The sequence below is a fragment of the Nerophis ophidion genome, linkage group LG28 (genome assembly GCF_033978795.1).
Source record: "Nerophis ophidion isolate RoL-2023_Sa linkage group LG28, RoL_Noph_v1.0, whole genome shotgun sequence".
In the NCBI taxonomy this organism is placed as follows: domain Eukaryota; kingdom Metazoa; phylum Chordata; class Actinopteri; order Syngnathiformes; family Syngnathidae; genus Nerophis; species Nerophis ophidion.
This window is the reverse complement of record NC_084638.1, coordinates 13,241,179-13,260,244: the sequence shown is the minus strand read 5'-3', so window position 1 is coordinate 13,260,244 and position 19,066 is coordinate 13,241,179. Positions and strand designations below refer to the sequence as shown.

The 19,066-nt window shown below is 39.0% G+C and overlaps 2 protein-coding genes across 3 annotated transcripts in view; both read left to right on the top strand.

The window, feature by feature from the left end:
• LOC133545573 (zinc finger protein OZF-like) overlaps nucleotides 1-19,066 on the top strand; it is a 538,609-nt gene that overhangs the window by 377,312 nt on the left and 142,231 nt on the right. The window lies entirely within an intron of this gene.
• The window catches only part of LOC133545569 (phosphatidylinositol 4,5-bisphosphate 3-kinase catalytic subunit alpha isoform-like), a 51,710-nt gene continuing 43,912 nt past the window's right edge, over nucleotides 11,269-19,066 (top strand). Inside the window, exon 1 of the mRNA XM_061891275.1 lies at nucleotides 11,269-11,589. The gene's annotated coding sequence lies outside the window, so the exon portion shown is untranslated. The remainder of the gene's footprint in view (nucleotides 11,590-19,066) is intronic.

Genomic DNA, 19,066 nt, shown 5'->3' with positions numbered 1-19,066 from the left:
TCGGCCCGAATGCAGAAGGATGGAAATTTTTTTATTTTCTCTTTGTTTTTCTCAGTGCCTGTATTATGAATTCCCTATAAAATGAATAAATAAATGTTGTTAAAAAAATGTAAATAAAATAATAAATTAATTGTTGTCCCTTCGACAACATCAGAGTGAAATCATTAGAGGGCAACAGTGTTGTCTCTTTAAAGTAGGAAAATAGGATGCACATTTTGGAAATAATGCCTTTCTGATTTATGGGGATTTCCAAAATGAGACATCCATACATCCATCCATTTTCTACCGCATGTCCCTTTCGGGGTCTCAGCTCTTGACAAAATGAAAAAAGACTACAAAGCAGAAAAGTTTATTTTTTTTAAACTTTTTTTTTCTATCTTTGTTTATTTTTTGGGGCGCTGTTTCTCAGTGCCTGTATTATGAATTCCCTATCAAATGAATAAATACATATTGTACAAAATAAAAAAATAAATACAAATAAAATGAAATAAAATAAACATTGTTGTCCCTTCAACAACATCAGAGTGTTGGTGAAGTGGAGACGTCTTTAAGATGGGAAATTAGGATGTACATTTTTGAAATGATGATAGGCTGCAGCGCCCCCCTGCAACCCTGAAGGGAACAAGCGGTAGGAAATGGATGGATGGATGCCTTTCTAAATTTATGGGGATTTCTAAACTGAGACATCTCTTGACAAAAAAAAAAAACGGAAAGCAGAAAATGTTTTTTTTTTCAAATATATATATATTTTTTCCTGTTTTTCTTTTTTTTGGGGGTGAAGTGTCTGTTTCTCAGTGCCTGTATTATGATTTCCCTATCAAGAGAATGAATTAAAAAAAAAATATATATATATATATATATATAAACAAAATTTAAAAAAGAGGGCAATAATAAATAACAAAGTAATAAAGCAGGAAGCATACTAACTGCAAAGTAGGCTCAAATCATTCATTTTTGTCATTTTAAAAAACTATTTCTAAACCCCCGACAGCTTTGACAATATTACTGTAACCTATTTTTATGGGCTTGCCTCTTTTTTGCGATGTTAAATTCCTGTTATAAGCTGTTATACAGTATATGCCTTGAGCTCTTATTTTGAAGATGCGGAGAGCGGAAGTGGTGACACATTGTAATGTAACTGAGGGTTGATAAATGTTGCCTATACTGTGTAAAAATGACAAAATAACAAACACACAGGTTCCAGTTTTACACGAGGACCAGTTTATTTCCATTCTTTTCAAAACACCCCCGTTCCACTACACCGTGTCACCACTTCCGCTCTTAACGCCTTCAAAATAAGACCTCAAGGCATATACTGTATGACAGGGGTCACCAACATTTTTGAAACCAAGAGCTACTTCTTGGGTACTGATTAATGCGAAGGGCTACCAGTTTGATACACACTTAAATAAATTGCCAGAAATAGCCAATTCGCTCGATTTACCTTTAACTCTGTTATTATTAATAATTAATGATATTTATCTTTGTGGAAACACTGATCATCTTAATGATTTCTCACAAAAATTATATATTTTTGATGACATGTTTTAAATAGGTTAAAATCCAATCTGCACTTTGTTAGAGTATATAACAAATTGGACCAAGCTATTTTTGTAACAAAGACAAATCATTATTTCTTCTAGATCAGGGGTGCCCATTACGTCGATCGCGAGCTACCAGTCGACCGCGGGGGGTGTGTCAGTCGATCTCGAGCCAGGCTTTTAAAAAAAATAGACCTAAAAATTAGTGATCATCAATCTTCACCAAGACGTCACTTAAATGACATTCACGGTACCGGAGGGTCTTGTGAGATGACGCTGGCTGCTGCAAGATCATTATTATGAAAATATGACCGAGAGGAAGGTGAGAAACACTTTTTGTTTCAACAGACTCTCGCGCCGTACCTTCCGTCAAAACTCTAAAGGCCGACTGCACATTTCCTATCTTCACAATAAAAGCCCTGCTTCATGCTGCCTGCGCTAACTAAATACAGAGTCTCGGAAAACTGGCGTGCACAAGCGATCCCTCAGAAAGCTGGCGTGCACATCACTTGTGCACGCCAGCTTTCCGAGACTCTTATTTTGTTAGCGCAAGCAGCATGAAGCAGGGCTTTTATTGTGAAGATAGGAAATGTGCAGTCGGCCTTTATAGTTTTGACGGAAGGGACGGCGCGAAAGTCTGTTGAAATAAAAAGTGTTTCTCGCCTTCCTCTCTGTCATTTTTTCATAATGATGAACTGGCAGCAGCCAGCGTCATCTCACAAGACCCTCGGGTGCCGTGAATGTCAATCAAGCAAGCTACGGAATTTGCCGCCAATGTTTTTCTTGTAAAGTGTATGGAAGCTGGATGAATTAGATGCCAAAAACCAACCACTTTCATGTGGTATTGTACAGAAAGGACAACTTTTTTTCTCCTCCATTTGAAAATGTGGGCGTTATCCTCATTACTGTCTGATTCCAATCAATGCAAGTCATCAGAATCAGGTAATACACCAACTTATATTCTTGTCTTCGTGAAAGAAAGACATCTATATGTGTTACACATGCTTGTATTATCATTAAACACATTTAACTTGTTTACAAAAATGTATCTTTCATAAATAAATAAATATAAGTGATATATATAAATGAGGTAGAACCCCTCGAGTTGGTCAATTGAAAAGTAGCTCGCCTGCAGAAAAAGTGTGGGCACCCCTGTTCTAGATTTTCCAGAACGAAAATTTAAAAAGAAATTCAAAATACTTTGAAATAAGATTTAAATTTGATTATACAGATTTTCTAGATTTGCCAGAATATTTTTTTTGAATTTTAATCATAAGTTTGAAGAAATATTTCACAATTATTCTTTGTCGAAAAAACAGAAGCTAAAATGAAGAACTAAATTCAAATGTCTTTATTATTCTTTACAATAAAAAAAAGAAAATACTTGAACATTGATTTAAATTGTCAGGAAAGAAGAGGAAGGAATTTAAAAGGTAAAAAGGTATATGTGTTTAAAAATCCTAAAATCATTTTTAAGGTTGTATATTTTCTCTAAAATTGTCTTTCTGAAAGTTATAAGAAGCAAAGTAAAAAAAAATAAAAAAAATATCTAAACAAGTGAACACCAAGTCTTTAAAATACTTTCTTGGATTTTCAAATTCTATTTGAGTTTTGTCTCTCTTAGAATTAAAAATGTCCAGCAAAGCGAGACCAGCTTGCTAGTAAATAAATAAAGTTTTAAAAATAGAGGCAGCTCACTGGTAAGTGTTGCTATTTGAGCTATTTTTTAGAACAGTCCAGCGGGCGACTCATCTGGTCCTTACGGGCTACCTGGTGACCCCTGCTGTATAACACAGGCCAAGGCAATTATTTTGACTTGGGGGGCCATATTTAGAGAAAAAAATGTGTCTGGGGGCCGGTATATCTATTATAGTGAACACTAATACAAAACCTCACAATAATGTCCAATTGAATGCTAAAACGTTATAACAGACCGCCTTAAAAAACATAGTGGAATTTCAAACGTTTCTATGAAGGATAAAACACTGAAAATTGACAAAATATGAACGTCACACCCCCTTTCGATCGACACATTTTACAATCAAGTGAAACGCAACAAACAGTGAAAAATGAACGTGAAGCGTACAAAATAAACCCACCTACAATCTGATATATCTGATACATCACTAAGCTTTAGAACTTTGTTGTGAAAATCTCCTTCCGCGTCTGTGGAAACGCTCCCCACCCACACTGCTTGGTGCCTCGTCTGAGCTGCCGTGACTTACATTACCGTAGCAACTAATTAGATGACCATAAAAACTAATTAGATTACCATAGTAACTGGTGTACCATCCGTAAGTGCAGATTCCAACCATAGAAATACTTAGTATTAGGGGTGTGGGGAAAAAATCGATTCGAATACGAATCGCGATTCTCACATTGTGCGATTCAGAATCGATTCTAATTTTTTTTTTTTAAATCAATTTTTTTTTTTATCAATCCAACAAACCAATACACAGCAATACCATAACAATGCAATCCAATTCCAAAACCAAACCTGACCCAGCAACACTCAGAACTGCAATAAACAGAGCAATTGAGGAGAAACACGAGACAGAACAAACCAAAAGTAGTGAAACAAAAATTAATATTATCCACAACAGTATCAATATTAGTTATAATTATATAAAATCCCTCATTGACATTATCATTAGACATTTATAAAAATTCAAAAAAAGAACAAAAGTGTCACAGTGGCTTACACTTGCATCGCATCTCATAAGCTTGACAACACACTGTGTCCAATGTTTTCACAAAGATAAAATAAGTCATATTTTTGGTTTGTTTAATAGTTAAAACAAATTTACATTATTGCAAGCAGTTTATAAAACGTTGTCCTTTACAATTATGAAAGCTTTCAAAATAAAATCTACTACTCTGCTAGCATGTCAGCAGACTGTGGTAGATCCTGCTGAAATCCTATGTATTGAATGTATACAGAATCGTTTTGAATCGGAAAAATATCGTTTTTGAATCGACAATCGCGTCGAATCAAAATCAATCAATCAATCAATGTTTGTTTATATAGCCCCAAATCACAAATGTCTCAAAGGACTGCACAAATCATTACGACTACAACATCCTCGGAAGAACCCACAAAAGGGCAAGGAAAACTCACACCCAGTGGGCAGGGAGAATTCACATCCAGTGAGACGCCAGTGACAATGCTGACTATGAGAAACCTTGGAGAGGACCTCAGATGTGGGCAACCCCCCCCTCTAGGGGACCGAAAGCAATGGATGTCGAGCGGGTCCAACATGATACTGTGAAAGTTCAATCCATAGTGGCTCCAACACAGCCGCAAGAGTTCCGTTCAAGTGGATCCAAGACAGCAGCGAGAGTCCCGTCCACAGGAGACCATTTCAAGCGGAGGCGGATCAGCAGCGTAGAGATGTCCCCAACCGATACACAGGCGAGCGGTCCATCCTGGGTCTCGACTCTGGACAGCCAGTACTTCATCCATGGTCATCGGACCGGACCCCCTCCACAAGGGAGGGGGGGACATAGGAGAAAGAAAAGAAGCGGCAGATCAACTGGTCTAAAAAGGAGGTCTATTTAAAGGCTAGAGTATACAGATGAGTTTTAAGGTGAGACTTAAATGCTTCTACTGAGGTAGCATCTCGAACTGTTACCGGGAGGGCATTCCAGAGTACTGGAGCCCGAACGGAAAACGCTCCATAGCCCGCAGACTTTTTTTGGGCTTTAGGAATCACTAATAAGCCGGAGTCCTTTGAACGCAGATTTCTTGCCGGGACATATGGTACAATACAATCGGCAAGATAGGATGGAGCTAGACCGTGTAGTATTTTATACATAAGTAGTAAAACCTTAAAGTCACATCTTAAGTGCACAGGAAGCCAGTGCAGGTGAGCCAGTACAGGTGTAATGTGATCAAACTTTCTTGTTCTTGTCAAAAGTCTAGCAGCCGCATTTTGTACCAACTGTAATCTTTTAATGCTAGACATGGGGAGACCCGAAAATAATACGTTACAGTAATCGAGACGAGACGTAACAAACGCATGGATAATGATCTCGGCGTCTTTAGTGGACAAAATGGAGCGAATTGTAGCGATATTACGGAGATGAAAGAAGGCCGTTTTAGTAACGCTTTTAATGTGTGACTCAAAGGAGAGAGTTGGGTCGAAGATAATACTCAGATTTTTTACAGAGTCACCTTGTTTTATTATTTGGTTGTCAAATGTTAAAGTTGTATTATTAAATAGAGGTCGGTGTCTAGCAGGACCGATAATCAGCATTTCCGTTTTTTTGGCATTAAGTTGCAAAAAGTTAGCGGACATCCATTGTTTAATTTCATTAAGACATGCTTCCAACTGACTACAGTCCGGCGTGTTGGTCAGCTTTAGGGGCATGTAGAGTTGGGTGTCATCAGCAAAACAATCGATATATAATCGAATGGCGACCCCAAGAATCGAATCGTGGGACACCCAAAGATTCGCAGCCCTACTTGGTATCGTTGAAGACTTACAGTCGTTGAAAACATCACCGCATATTATAATGGCAGCTACGCCTTCCATCTTAAAGATCTAAAAAAATTATTTGGGAATGTACGGCGGGCCAAATTGAAAAAGCTCAACAAGCCGCATGTGGCCTTAATTTGCCCAGGTCTGGTATAACAGCTTATGACAGCAATTTAAAGGCCTACTGAAAGCCACTACTACCCACCACGCAGTCTGATAGTTTATATATCAATGATGAAATATTAACATTGCAACACATGCCAATACGGCCTTTTTAGTTTACTAAATTACAATTTTAAATTTAAAGTTTCGTCTTCCAAACGTCGTGTAATGATGACGTGTACGCAAGACGTCACGGGTTTTAAGGAAATATGAGCGCTGCACACACACACAGCTAAAAGTCGTCTGCCTTAACGGCATAATTATACAGTTTTTTGGACATCTGTGTTGCTGAATCTTTTGCAATTTGTTCAATTAGTATTGGAGAAGTCACAGTAGAATGATGGAGTTGGGAAGATTTAGCCTTTAGCCACACAAACACACGGTGATTCCTTGTTTAACCTTCCTCTTGTGTTAGCTTTCTGTTACCATCTCTAATGTTAACGGGTCGGTTTTGATCCATGTCTTAAATCAGCTGTAAAATACACTAAAAACGATTATCTATCATCCAATTTGTTTCTCATTTCTTGGTTACCTTGTTAAGCTTCCTTATCCATGAAAATATTGGTTTTAATATTTTTGGAATGGGCCATTGGGCCTTTTTTTTGCCAGTATACCCCTTGATTTCAATAAAAAAAAAATGGTAAAATTAACTTTATAAGAATCTTATAAATAAATAAAAGGTTGTTGTGTTACCTGACTATTACTGAGGGTTATTAGAACATATATCTTATCTTATCTCTTGTTTGTTTTATTTATTTTTTCATTTTAATAATTTTGAGACTGAGTTGACCTCACTGCAAACAAAGACTGGCATGTCTGGACATGCCAGTCTTTGTTTTTTTTGTACAGGATAACAAGGTAAAATGAGAATCCCCTAAAGCTCACATGATACGGAGAGGAGCAGTTTTGGCTCTAATTATTGCTTGATAATCTTATTTTTATAACTAGGTCGAAACCGACCCTAACAACACCAAGGTCATAATTTCATCCAGAGCATTTTATAATTTAGTGAAAAACCAAACACATGTTTTGTTTTGTTGAAAGAGGTTCCTGACAAAGTCAAAAAGCCTTGATGCAAAAAAAATAAATTTATATGGTTATTTTATGCATTTAAAAACTAAAACACTAGACAATGGTTAAAATTCACCGAGTTGAAACTTTACTATGGATTAGAGCGGACATGGATCCCGACCACTCGTAAACCAGCAGGTTTTGGTTAGAAAATTGAGGTTAAAAATTCGCCACATACCGGATATCAGCCGAGCGTGCGCCTCCCGTTGAGCTGCCGTCGACTTCCCCGAGACACTGCGCGTCAACACCCGGCCGTGGACGTACACTTCCGACTATCAGGTACTATTAAACTCATTAAAACACTAGCAACACAATAGAAAGATAAGGGATTTCCCAGAATTATCCTAGTAAATGTCTCTAAAAACATCGGAATCCGTCCCAATGCAATCGCGTTTCTTTTTTTTTCCTAGTCCGTCGCTATTAATATCCTCAAACACGAATCTTACATCCTCACTCAAATTAATGGGGAAATTGTCATTTTCTCGGTCCGAATAGCACTTTTTGTTGGAGGCTCCCTTTAAAAACAATGTGAATATGTGAGGAGCCATCAAACATGTGACGTCATCGTCTGCAACTTCCGGTAGAGGCAGGGCTTTTCTCTTAGCACCGAAAGTTGCAAACTTTATCGTGGATGTTCTCTACTAAATCCTTTCAGCAAAAATATGGCAATACCGCGAAATAATCAAGTATGACACATAGAATGGACCTGCTATCCCCGTTTGAATAAGAAAATCTAATTTCAGTAGGCCTTTAAGAATAGGTTACATTCAGAGGTGGGTAGAGTAGCCAGAAATTGTATTCAGATAAGAGTAGTATTACTTTAGAGATTTATTACTCAAGTAAAAGTAAGGAGTAGTCATCCAAATGTTTACTTGAGTAAAAGTAAAAATTATGTTGTGAAAAAACTACTCAAGTACTGAGTAACTGATGAATTACCTGCTTGTTTAATGATTACGGCAACAAATAATGCACAAAAACATAAAAATAGCAATGAGCAAATTCAGAGCCAGGAATATCTCTTGAGCAACTAAAACAATAATATATATTAAATAATAGTACATTAAAATAAAAAGAATAAGGCACATTGAGCCACAATAATTTAACTTGATACTTTTATTAGTAGATTGCACAGTTCAGTACATATTCCGTACAATTGACCACTAAATGGTAACACCCCAATAAGTTTTTCAACTTGTTTAAGTCGGGGTCCACGTTAATCAATTCATGGTACCAATATATACTATCAAATATATACTATAAGGATTCTGGCGCAGTGGGAGAGTGGCCGTGCGCAACCCGAGGGCCCCTGGTTCAAATCCCACCTAGTACCAACCTCGTCACGTCTGTTGTGTCCTGAGCAAGACACTTCACCCTTGCTCCTGATGGGTGCTGGTTGGCGCCTTGCATGGCAGCTCCCTCCATCAGTGTGTGAATGTGTGTGTGAATGGGTAAATGTGGAAGTAGTGTCAAAGCGCTTTGAGTACCTTGAAGGTAGAAAAGCGCTATACAAGTACAACCCATTTATCATTTATCTATCAACATAATACAGTCATCACACAAGTTAATCATCATAGTATGTACATTGAATTATTTACATTATTTACAAAACGGGGGGTGAGACGAGGAGCTTTGGTTGATATCAGAACTTCAGTCATCAACAATTGCATCAACAGAGAAATGTGGACATTGAAACAGTGTAGGTCTTATTTAGTAGGATATGTACAGCCAGCAGAGAACATAGTGAGTTCAGATAGCATAAGAACAAGTATATACATTAGAAGTACTTATGAGTTGTTTATAATCCGGGGAGATGGGATGTGAATGGGGGAGGGTATTAGTAAAGTGTTGAAGTTGCCTGGAGGTGTTGTTTTAGAGCGGTTTTGAAGGAATATAGAGATGCACTTCCTTTTATACCTGTTGGGAGTGCATTCCACATTGATGATTACTACTTACGTATAAAATACTACACGGTCTAGCTCCATCCTATCTTGCCGATTGTATTGTACCATATGTCCCGGCAAGAAATCTGCGTTCAAAGGACTCCAGCTTATTAGTGATTCCCAAAGCCCAAAAAAAGTCTGCGGGCTATAGAGCTTTTTCATTTCGGGCTCCAGTACTCTGGAATGCCCTCCCGGTAACAGTTCGAGATGCTACCTCAGTAGAAGCATTTAAGTCTCACCTCAAAACTCATTTGTATACTCTAGCCTTTAAATAGACTCCCTTTTTAGACCAGTTGATCTGCCGTTTCTTTTATTTTTCTCCTATGTCCCACTCTCCCTTGTGGAGGGGGTCCGGTCCGATCCAGTGGCCATGTACTGCTTGCCTGTGTAACGGCTGGGGACATCTCTGCGCTGCTGATCCGCCTCCGCTTGGGATGGTTTCCTGCTGGCTCCGCTGTGAATGGGACTCTCGCTGCTGTGTTGGATCCGCTTTGGACTGGACTCTCGCGACTGTGTTGGATCCATTATGGATTGAACTTTCACAGTATTATGTTAGACCCGCGCGACATACATTGCTTTCCTCCTCTCCAAGGTTCTCATAGTCATTATTGTCACCGCCGTCCCACTGGGTGTGAATTTTCCTTGCCCTTATGTGGGCCTAACGAGGATGTCGTAGTGGTTTGTGCAGCCCTTTGAGACACTAGTGATTTAGGGCTATATAACTAAACATTGATTGATTGATTGATTGATGTGGCATAGAAAGAGAATGAGTTAAGACCTTTGTTAGATCGGAATCTGGGTTTAACGTGGTTTGTGGAGCTCCCCCTGGTGTTGTGGTTATGGCGGTCATTTACGTTAACCTTCCTCTTGTGTTAGCTTTCTGTTACCATCTCTTATGTTAACGGGTCGGTTTTGACCCATGTTTTAAACCAGCTGTAAAATACACTAAAAACAATTATCCATCATCCAATTTGTTTCTCATCTCTTGGTTACCTTGTTAGGCTTCCTTATCCTTGAAAATATTGGTTTTAATATTTTTGGTTTGGGCCATTGGACCTTATTTTGTCAGTATACCCCTCAATTTCAATTTTTAAAAATGGTAAAACGAACCTCAAGAGAATCATATAAATAAAAAAAAGGTTGTTGTGTTACCTAACTATTACTAAGGGGTATTAGAACACATCTCTTAAATAAATGTGTTTTGTTTATTTTTTCATTTTAAGAATTTTAACTATAGTAACATCTATGGTGTTACGGGTCAATTTCGACCCATATATATTTACTTCAAGAAAAAGGCTAAAAAGTATTTTTTTCAGCAACAGAAATCCAACATCAAACAAACAACCAATCAAGCAAATGAAACCAAGAGAAATAGATTACTAGTTCCAAAACTAATGAAAAAACAAAATCAGATTGGCAAAAAGTGACACTTTTAGTGTCCGTCTTTTGTTTGTTTTTGTACAGGATAACAAGGTAAAATGAGAATCCACTAAAGCTCACATGATTGGGAGAGGAGCTGGCTGTCAATGTGTTCAGTTTTGGCTCTTATCATTGCTTTATCATCTTATTTTTATAACCGGGTCGAAACCGGCCCTAACAACAGCAAGGGCATAATTTCTACCAGAGTATTTTATAATTTAGTGAAAAAAATTAAAATGTTTTATTTTGTTGACAAAGAGGTTCCTGACAAAAATAAATGTATGTGGTGTTTTTATGCATTTAAAAACTAAAACGGGTCAGTGCCGACCCTAACACAAGACGAAGGTTAAGGAAGTAGTTTGACATGTGCTTCGGTGTCAAGGAGGTGTAGCGGATGATCAAGTATGACACATAGAATGGACCTGCTATCCCCGTTTAAATAAGAAAATCTCATTTCAGTAGGCCTTTAAGAATAGGTTACATTTCTTTTACTACACGCACTGGGACTGTTAAAATTTTGCTGCGGGCTTCAAACGGCCCGCGGGCCATACTTTGTCCACCCCTGCCTTAACATACTTGTTCAAGCGACATTTAAAGTGCGGGGTCCAGCTTCCCGCCAGGGACGCCATGGAGCGTGTAGTTCCCGGCCTCATCTCCCGACAACAAGCCGCTTCCCCTCGCCTCCGAGCAGAGGGCGGTCCGTCATGAGGACCCTGCTAGCGTTAGCTAATACTCTGCAGTTTACTGCGAGGGCTGCCCGGCGAGGAGCACGCCATGGTGTAGTCTGCTTGTTTCCCGCCACGGCGCGTTGCTACTCACCCCCGGTGACCGGTGGCGACTTTTCCTGCGAGACCGGGACGGTCTTTTGTCCGGACTCATGTTAGACTTCCACAGCGGGCTCGAATGGGATTTACCCAGCTAGCCGCAGCTAATGCTAGCTTCGCGGCCAACCGGTTCGCACTAGCTCTCTGACACAAGGTAGTTAGCCACATTCACAGCTTGTTTACTTTATTTTCGTGAAAGCAACACGTAGATAAATGACACACGGAGTCCGAATCCGTGCCTTATATGGAGTTTATACTGTTTTTTTTTACAAGTCCACACCGCTAATGACAACTTGGCTAATAGCATGGTTAGCTCCAACCTAGCTACGAGTAGCACAACATTCAACTAAGTTCAAGTTAAAGTGCCAATGACTGTCACTCACACACTATTCATCCATCCATTTCCAACCGCTTGTCCCTTTTGGGGTGGCAGGGGGTGCTGGAGCCTATCTTAGCGGCATTCGGGCGGAAGGCGGCGTACACCCTGGACAAGTCGCCCCTACTAAGCGTGGTGAAATTTGTCCTCTGCATTTGACTCATCTCCTTGTTCACCCCCCCCTAGGGAGGTGAGGGGAGCAGTGAGCAGCAGCGGTGGCCGCACCCGGGAATTATTTTTAGTGATTTAACCCCCATAGGGGCTTCACGGTGGCAGAGGGGTTAGTGCATCTGCCTCACAATACGAAGTTCCTGCAGTCCTGGGTTCAAATCCAGGCTCGGGATCTTTCTGTGTGGAGTTTGCATGTTCTCCCCGTGACTGCGTGGCTTCCTCCCACCTCCAAAGACATGCACCTGGGGATAGGTTGATTGGCAACACTAAATTGGCCCTAGTGTGTGAATGTGAGTGTGAATGTTGTCTGTCTATCTGTGTTGGCCCTGCGATGAGGTGGAAACTTGTCCAGGGTGTACCCCGCCTTCCGCCCGATTGTAGCTGAGATAGGCGCCAGCGCCCCCCGCCACCCCAAAAGGAAATAAGCGGTAGAAAATGGATGGATGGATGGCTTTAACCCCCAATCTTATATTAGCAACGTATCATTTTTAACCGGCAAATTCCCTGACAAAATGAAAATTGCAAAAGTTGAACCAATTCATAAGAAGGGAGACATACACCAGTTCACTAACTACAGACCAGTTTCATTACTTCCACAATTCTCCACAAACATAGAAAAACTATTCAATAGTAGATTAGAGACATTTATCAATAAAAGAGGGACGCTCGCGGAGAACCAATTCATATTTAGAGCAAATATCTCGACTTCAATAGCATTAATCAAAATAACAGAGGAAATTACCAATGCAATAGACGGTAAGGAATGTGCAGCCGCAGTATTCATGGATTCAACAAAAGCATTTGACACAATCATGATATTTTAATTAAAAAACTAGAACGTTATGGCATCAGAGGTTGGGTCTTGAGCTGGATAAGAAGTTATTTAACCAACAGGAAGCAATATATGAAGATGGGTGAAAATAGTTCAACACGATTGGATATATCTTGTGGCGTACCCCAGGGATCAATACTGGGACCAAGATTGTTCAATCTTTATATAAACGATATTTGCAAAGTTACAAAAGACTTGAAGTTAGTTTTTTTTGCAGACGACACAACTGCTTTCTGTTCAGGAGAGAACACACAGAAGATAATACAAATAATAACGGAAGAAATGAATACATTAAAAAAATGGTTTGAGAAAAACAGGCTATCCTTGAATCTCAGTAAAACTAAAATAATGCTATTTGGTAACAGTAGAAAAGAGCACCAGACACGAATACAAATAGATGGAATAGATATCGAAAGGGTAAAAGAAACCAGATTTTTGGGAGTATTAATAGATGATAAAATGAACTGGAAATCTCGTATACAAAACATACAACATAAGGTAGCAAAAAATATTTCAATAATGAATAAAGCAAAATACGTCCTAGGCCAAAAATCACTTCATATTCTCTACTGCTCGCTAGTGTTACCATATCTGAATTATTGTGCAGAAATATGGGGAAACAACTACAAATGTGCGCTACATTCGTTAACTGTGTTACAAAAAAGATCGATTAGAATAATACACAATGTTGGATATAGAGAACATACAAACCCTTTATTTATTGAGTCAAAAATATTAAAGCTCGATGACTTGATAAAATTGCAAACGCGGAGAACCAATTAATATTTAGAGCAAATATCTCGACTTCAATAGCAATCAAAATAACAGAGGAAATTACCAATGCAATAGAGCAGGGGTCGGGAACCTTTTTGCCTGAGAGAGCCATGAAATATTTAAAAATGTATTTCCGTGAGAGCCATATAATATTTTTTAACACTGAATACAACTAAATGTGTGCATTTTTAAGTAAGACCAACATGTTTAGAGTATAATAAATCTCCAATTCTTTTTAATAACATTGTTATTCTGAAGTTAACCAATAATAAATCGAATACTTCTTACCATTAATGCGACTTCTTGAACAATTCTGGTGGAAAACGGATGGATGGATAAAATGCATTTTGTATTTTGAACGTTATTTTTAGCTCTGTGCTTACTAGCGGAATTATTCATAATTATCGTGTTAAGCCAGGGGTGCCCACCGCACACTGAAAAATCAGAGCAAGCGGGGGCCATTTTCATAAATTTTTATTTTAAAAACCAATACAATATATGTATAAAAAATATACATTTGGGCCTCCACTCAGTTATGATCCCGGGGACCCCAAAGGGTTTTGGTAAAAAAAAATATTACAAATGTGTCATTATTCAGTATTATAATTTTTATTATTATGCAAGTTTTAAATCTCTAGATCAACATTAGAAAAAAAAAATGGAAAAAACACTAAATATGCAATATTTTCACCCAATAAGTTTTTTAGGTGGGATGTTTGAGATTATATAATAATTGGAGCCTTAATTTTGGATTTTGATTCATTATTATTTTTTGAGCAATGACACTTAAAAACAAATCACACTAAAATAATTGGGGATCCAAAAGTGTCCTATTTATTAAAGTGTCAAAAAATAAATTATACATTTATTTACTGTTTACTTTTAGCACAATAATCTCGGGATCAACTTCAGATATAGCCGTCAATTTGAAGTTTTATTGTTGTTTATGTTTTGTTTGTTTGTTTTAGGCCCTTCTTTAAAAAATAAAAACAGCTCAGTTTTTTTTATATGGTAAAACACAAAATATGCAACATTTTCCCCAAAAAATATCTCAAAGTGGAATATTTAATGTGATGTAATTGAAGCCTTGAATAGGTCAATAATTCAAAATGACATTGCTTTTGATACATTATTATTTTTTAAAGAAAGAAACAGCCTGCATTGCAGCTTTGTGTTATAAGAGTAAACATTGCAACAATTTCTTGGTACATTTAACCCGTTTGCTCTTTTATATCACTTTTTATGTTTTTAATTTTTTTTTTTTATTGTATTCTTAAAACGTGCCGGGGCCGTTAAAAAATGACCCGCGGGCCGCACTTTGGACACCTCTGTGTTAAGCAATGTCAGCTAAGATTTATCTGAGAGCCAGATGAAGTCATCAAAAGAGCCACATCTGGCTCTAGAGCCATAGGTTCCCTACCCCTGCTCTAACCCATTGGTTCTTAACCAGGGTTCGGTGAGTTGACCTCAGGGGTTCTGCAAAGATCAAAACAAACCTGACTCTTCGTGTAAATACAAACTTCATCCTGTTGGCATATTACAGATACGGCAACAGCTGATTGATTTGCAGGTGTGTAATTTGTTGTGAGTTTATGCACTGTCTTAGTTTTGTTGTTTGAACAAGGTGATGTTCATGCACGGTTCATTTTGTGCACCAGTAAAAAAAACCATGGTAACACTTTAGTATTAATTGGTTTCTTATTAACATGCAAATTAGTAACATATTGGCTCTTAATTAGTCATTAAGTACTAATTAATGCCTTATTCGGCATGGCCTTATTTGACCCTAACCCTTTAACCCTGACCCTGACCAAATAACTCCAAATTAAGTCTTTGTTACTTAGAATATGTTCCCCTAGGGTCCAACAACCTCTAAATTAAGTCTTTGTTACTTAGAATATGTTCTCCATACTAAAGTGTTAACAAAAACACATAACTTTGTCTTACATTTGAAATATTTTTTGAAATTTTTCACTAAATGCACTAATGTGCATATGAAACTAACGGGGTTCCGTACCTCCAACAAGGTTAAGAACCACTGAGTGGGTACACTGTAAAAAGTCAGTGTTCAAAAACAAGAAACAAAAATACGAAAATGAGGGGTATTTTACTTGAACTTAGCAAAATGATCCGCCGATAGAACAAGAAAATTCGGCTTGTCAAGACTTTCCAAAGCAAGTAAAATTAGCTAACCTCAAAGAACCCAGAAACACCTTAAAATAAGTATATCATCACTACTAATAACAAGTGCACTTTTCTTGGTAGAAAAAAAAAGAGACCTTTTGGCATACTTGCCAACCTTGAGACCTCTGAATTCGGGAGATGGGGGGGCAAGGTTTGGTGGTCCCTGTTGGGGTGGTGTGGGGTTCGTCTGTGCTGGAGCCTATCTCAGCTGCATTCAGGCGGAAGGCGGGGTAGACCCTGGACATTTGTCCTCTGCATTTGACTCATCTCCTTGTTCACCCCCCGCTAATATACTGCTCGGTTGAGGTGGGCGGGTATTGGTGCTAGCGGGGTGTATAATATAAGCAGTAGGAGTCATGGATGCATTGCATTCTGGGTAATTCTTATGTTGCGTTTATAATGTGTTACAGAGCCGATGTTCTCCAGAAATGTGTTTGTCATTCTTGTTTGGTGTGGGTTCACAGTGTGGCACATATTAGTAAGAGTGTTAAACTTGTTTATATCACAACCTTCAGTGTAACCGCTGTGGCTGATGAACAAGACCCCTGGTTTACACAATAGCAGAATCTATAAAAACTTTTTATGCTGTGTAATTTCATTATACATTCCAAAAGAGTTTTACCGCTCCCATTGATGATATGTAATGGGACAAGATGGCCCTTTGAGTGGTAAAAGTTGCTGACCTAGCTGCCTCCGTCATTTTGAAAATGTCGACAGGGGTAGTGTCACTCGCAACATCACTGATTTGACCTGGCGCTAACAGTGAATATGTGCTAATAATTTTGGGAAGCAAGTTTCACCCGGCAGTAGTTCAAGGCAGGCGCATATTGTTCAAGGAAATACGGTATTAACACTAATAACAAGTGCACTTTTCTTGGTAAAAAAAAATTAAACCATTTTGCATACTTGCCAACCTTGACACCTCCGAATTTGGGAGATCGGGGGGCGGAGTTGAGGTGGGTGGGGTTGGAGTGCAGGGTTTGGTGGTAGCGCGGGTTTATATTGTAGTGTCCTGGAAGAGTTAGTGTTGCAAGGGATTCTGGGTATTTATGCTGTTGTGTTTAGGTTGTGCAGCACGATGGAACAGGGGTTAGTGCATGTGCCTCACAATACGAAGGTCCTGAGTAGTCCTGAGTTCAATCCCGGGCTCGGGGGCTTTCCGTGTGGAGTTTGCATGTTCTCCCCATGAATGCGTGGGTCCCACCTCCAAAGACATGCACCTGGGGATAGGTTGAATGGCAACACTAAATTAGCCCTAGTGTGCAAATGTGAGTGTGAATGTTGTCTGTCTGTGTTGGCCCCGTGGTGAGGTGGTGACTTGTCCAGGGTGTACCCCGCCTTCTGCCTGTTTGTAGTACCCCGAACGGAATAAGCGGTAGGAAATGGACGGATGGATGATTAGGTTGTGTTACGGTGCAGATGATCTCCCGTTATGTGTTTGTCATTCTTGTTTGGTGTGGGTTCACAGTTAATCTGACTTGCACACACATTTATAATGATGAATCAGATGTTTCTCGTCGCCTTTATATGCCATCAAACGTTGTGTTATTGTTGTCCTGTAGTTCAGTGTTTTTATTCCCTACCTTTTTTGAGGCAAGGCACATTTTTTTCATTAAAAAATCCAGCAGAAAACGTTAAAAAATGAAACACCACCACCGTGCCTTATGTGGGTAGCGCTTTAGTTTTTGTCTTGAGCTGTTATTTTGGTGGCCTTTCCTGTTTTGTTGATGTTTTTCCTGTAGCAGTTTAATGTCTTCCTTTTGAGCGCTATTCCCCGCACCTGCTTTGTGTTGGCAAGAAAGCGAAGTGAAGTTGTTGCTATCCTTTTTTGTGTGGACATTGTTGATTGCCAAGTCATGCACGGATGTACTTTGTGGATGCCATATCTGCTCCACATGCAAGTTTTTGCTCTTGTCCAGCATTCTGTTTCTGTTTACAAACCCTGTTTCCATATGAGTTGGGAAATTGTGTTAGATGTAGATATAAACAGAATACAATGATTTGCAAATCCTTTTTAACCCATATTCAATTGAATGCACTACAAAGACAAGATATTTGATGTTCAAACTCATAAACTTTATTTTTTTTTGCAAATAATAATTAACTTAGTATTTCATGGCTGCAACACGTGCCAAAGTAGTTGGGAAAGGTCATGTTCACTACTGTGTTACATGACCTTTTCTTTTAACAACACTCAAAAAACTTTTGGGAACTGAGAAGACACATTATTGAAGCTTTTCAGGTGGAATTCTTTCCCATTCTTGTTTTATGTACAGCTTAAGTTGTTCAACAGTCCGGGGTCTCCGTTGTGGTATTTTAGGCTTCATAATGCGGCACACATTTTCAATGGGAGACAGGTCCGGACTACAGGCAGGCCAGTCTAGTCCCCGCACTCTTTTACTGTGAAGCCACGCTGTTGTAACAAGTGACTTGGTATTGTCTTGCTGAAATAAACAAGGGTGTCCATGTAGGCAACATATGTTGCTCCAAAACCTGTATGGACCTTTCAGCATTAATGGTGCCTTCACAGATGTGTAAGTTACCCATGCCTTGGGCACTAATACACCCCCATACCATCACAGATGCTGGCTTTTCAATTTTGCACCTAGAGCAGTCCTGATGGTTCTTTTCCTCTTTGGTCCGGATGACACGACGTTCATCGTTTCCCCCAAAAAAATTGAAATGTGGACTCGTCAGACCACAGAACACTTTTCCACATTGCATCAGTCCATCTTAGCTGAGCTCGGGCCCAGAGAAGCCGGCGGCGTTTCTGGGTGTTGTTGATAAATGGCTTTGGCTTTGCATAGTAGTTTTAACTTTCACTTACAGATGTAGCGACAAACTGTAGTTAATGACAGTTGTTTTCTGAAGTGTTCCTGAGCCCATGTGGTGATATCCTTTACACACTGATGTCGCTTTTTGATGCAGTACTGGCTGCCGGAACGAAAGTCTGTTATATCATCGCTTATGTTTAGTGATTTCTCCAGATTTTCTGAACCTTTTGATGGTATTACGGACCGTAGATGGTGAAATTCCTAAATTCCTTACAATAGACCGTTGAGAAATGTTGTTCTTAAACTGTTTTACAATTTGCTCACACATTTGTTCACAAAGTGGTGACCTTCGCCCTGTCCTTGTTTGTGAATGACTGGGCATTTCACGGAAGCTGTTTTTATACCCAATCATGGCACCCACCTGTCACAAATTAGCCTGCACACCCATGGGATTTTTCAAATAAGTGTTTGATGAGAATTCCTCAACCTTATCAGTATTTATTGCCACCTTTCCCAACTT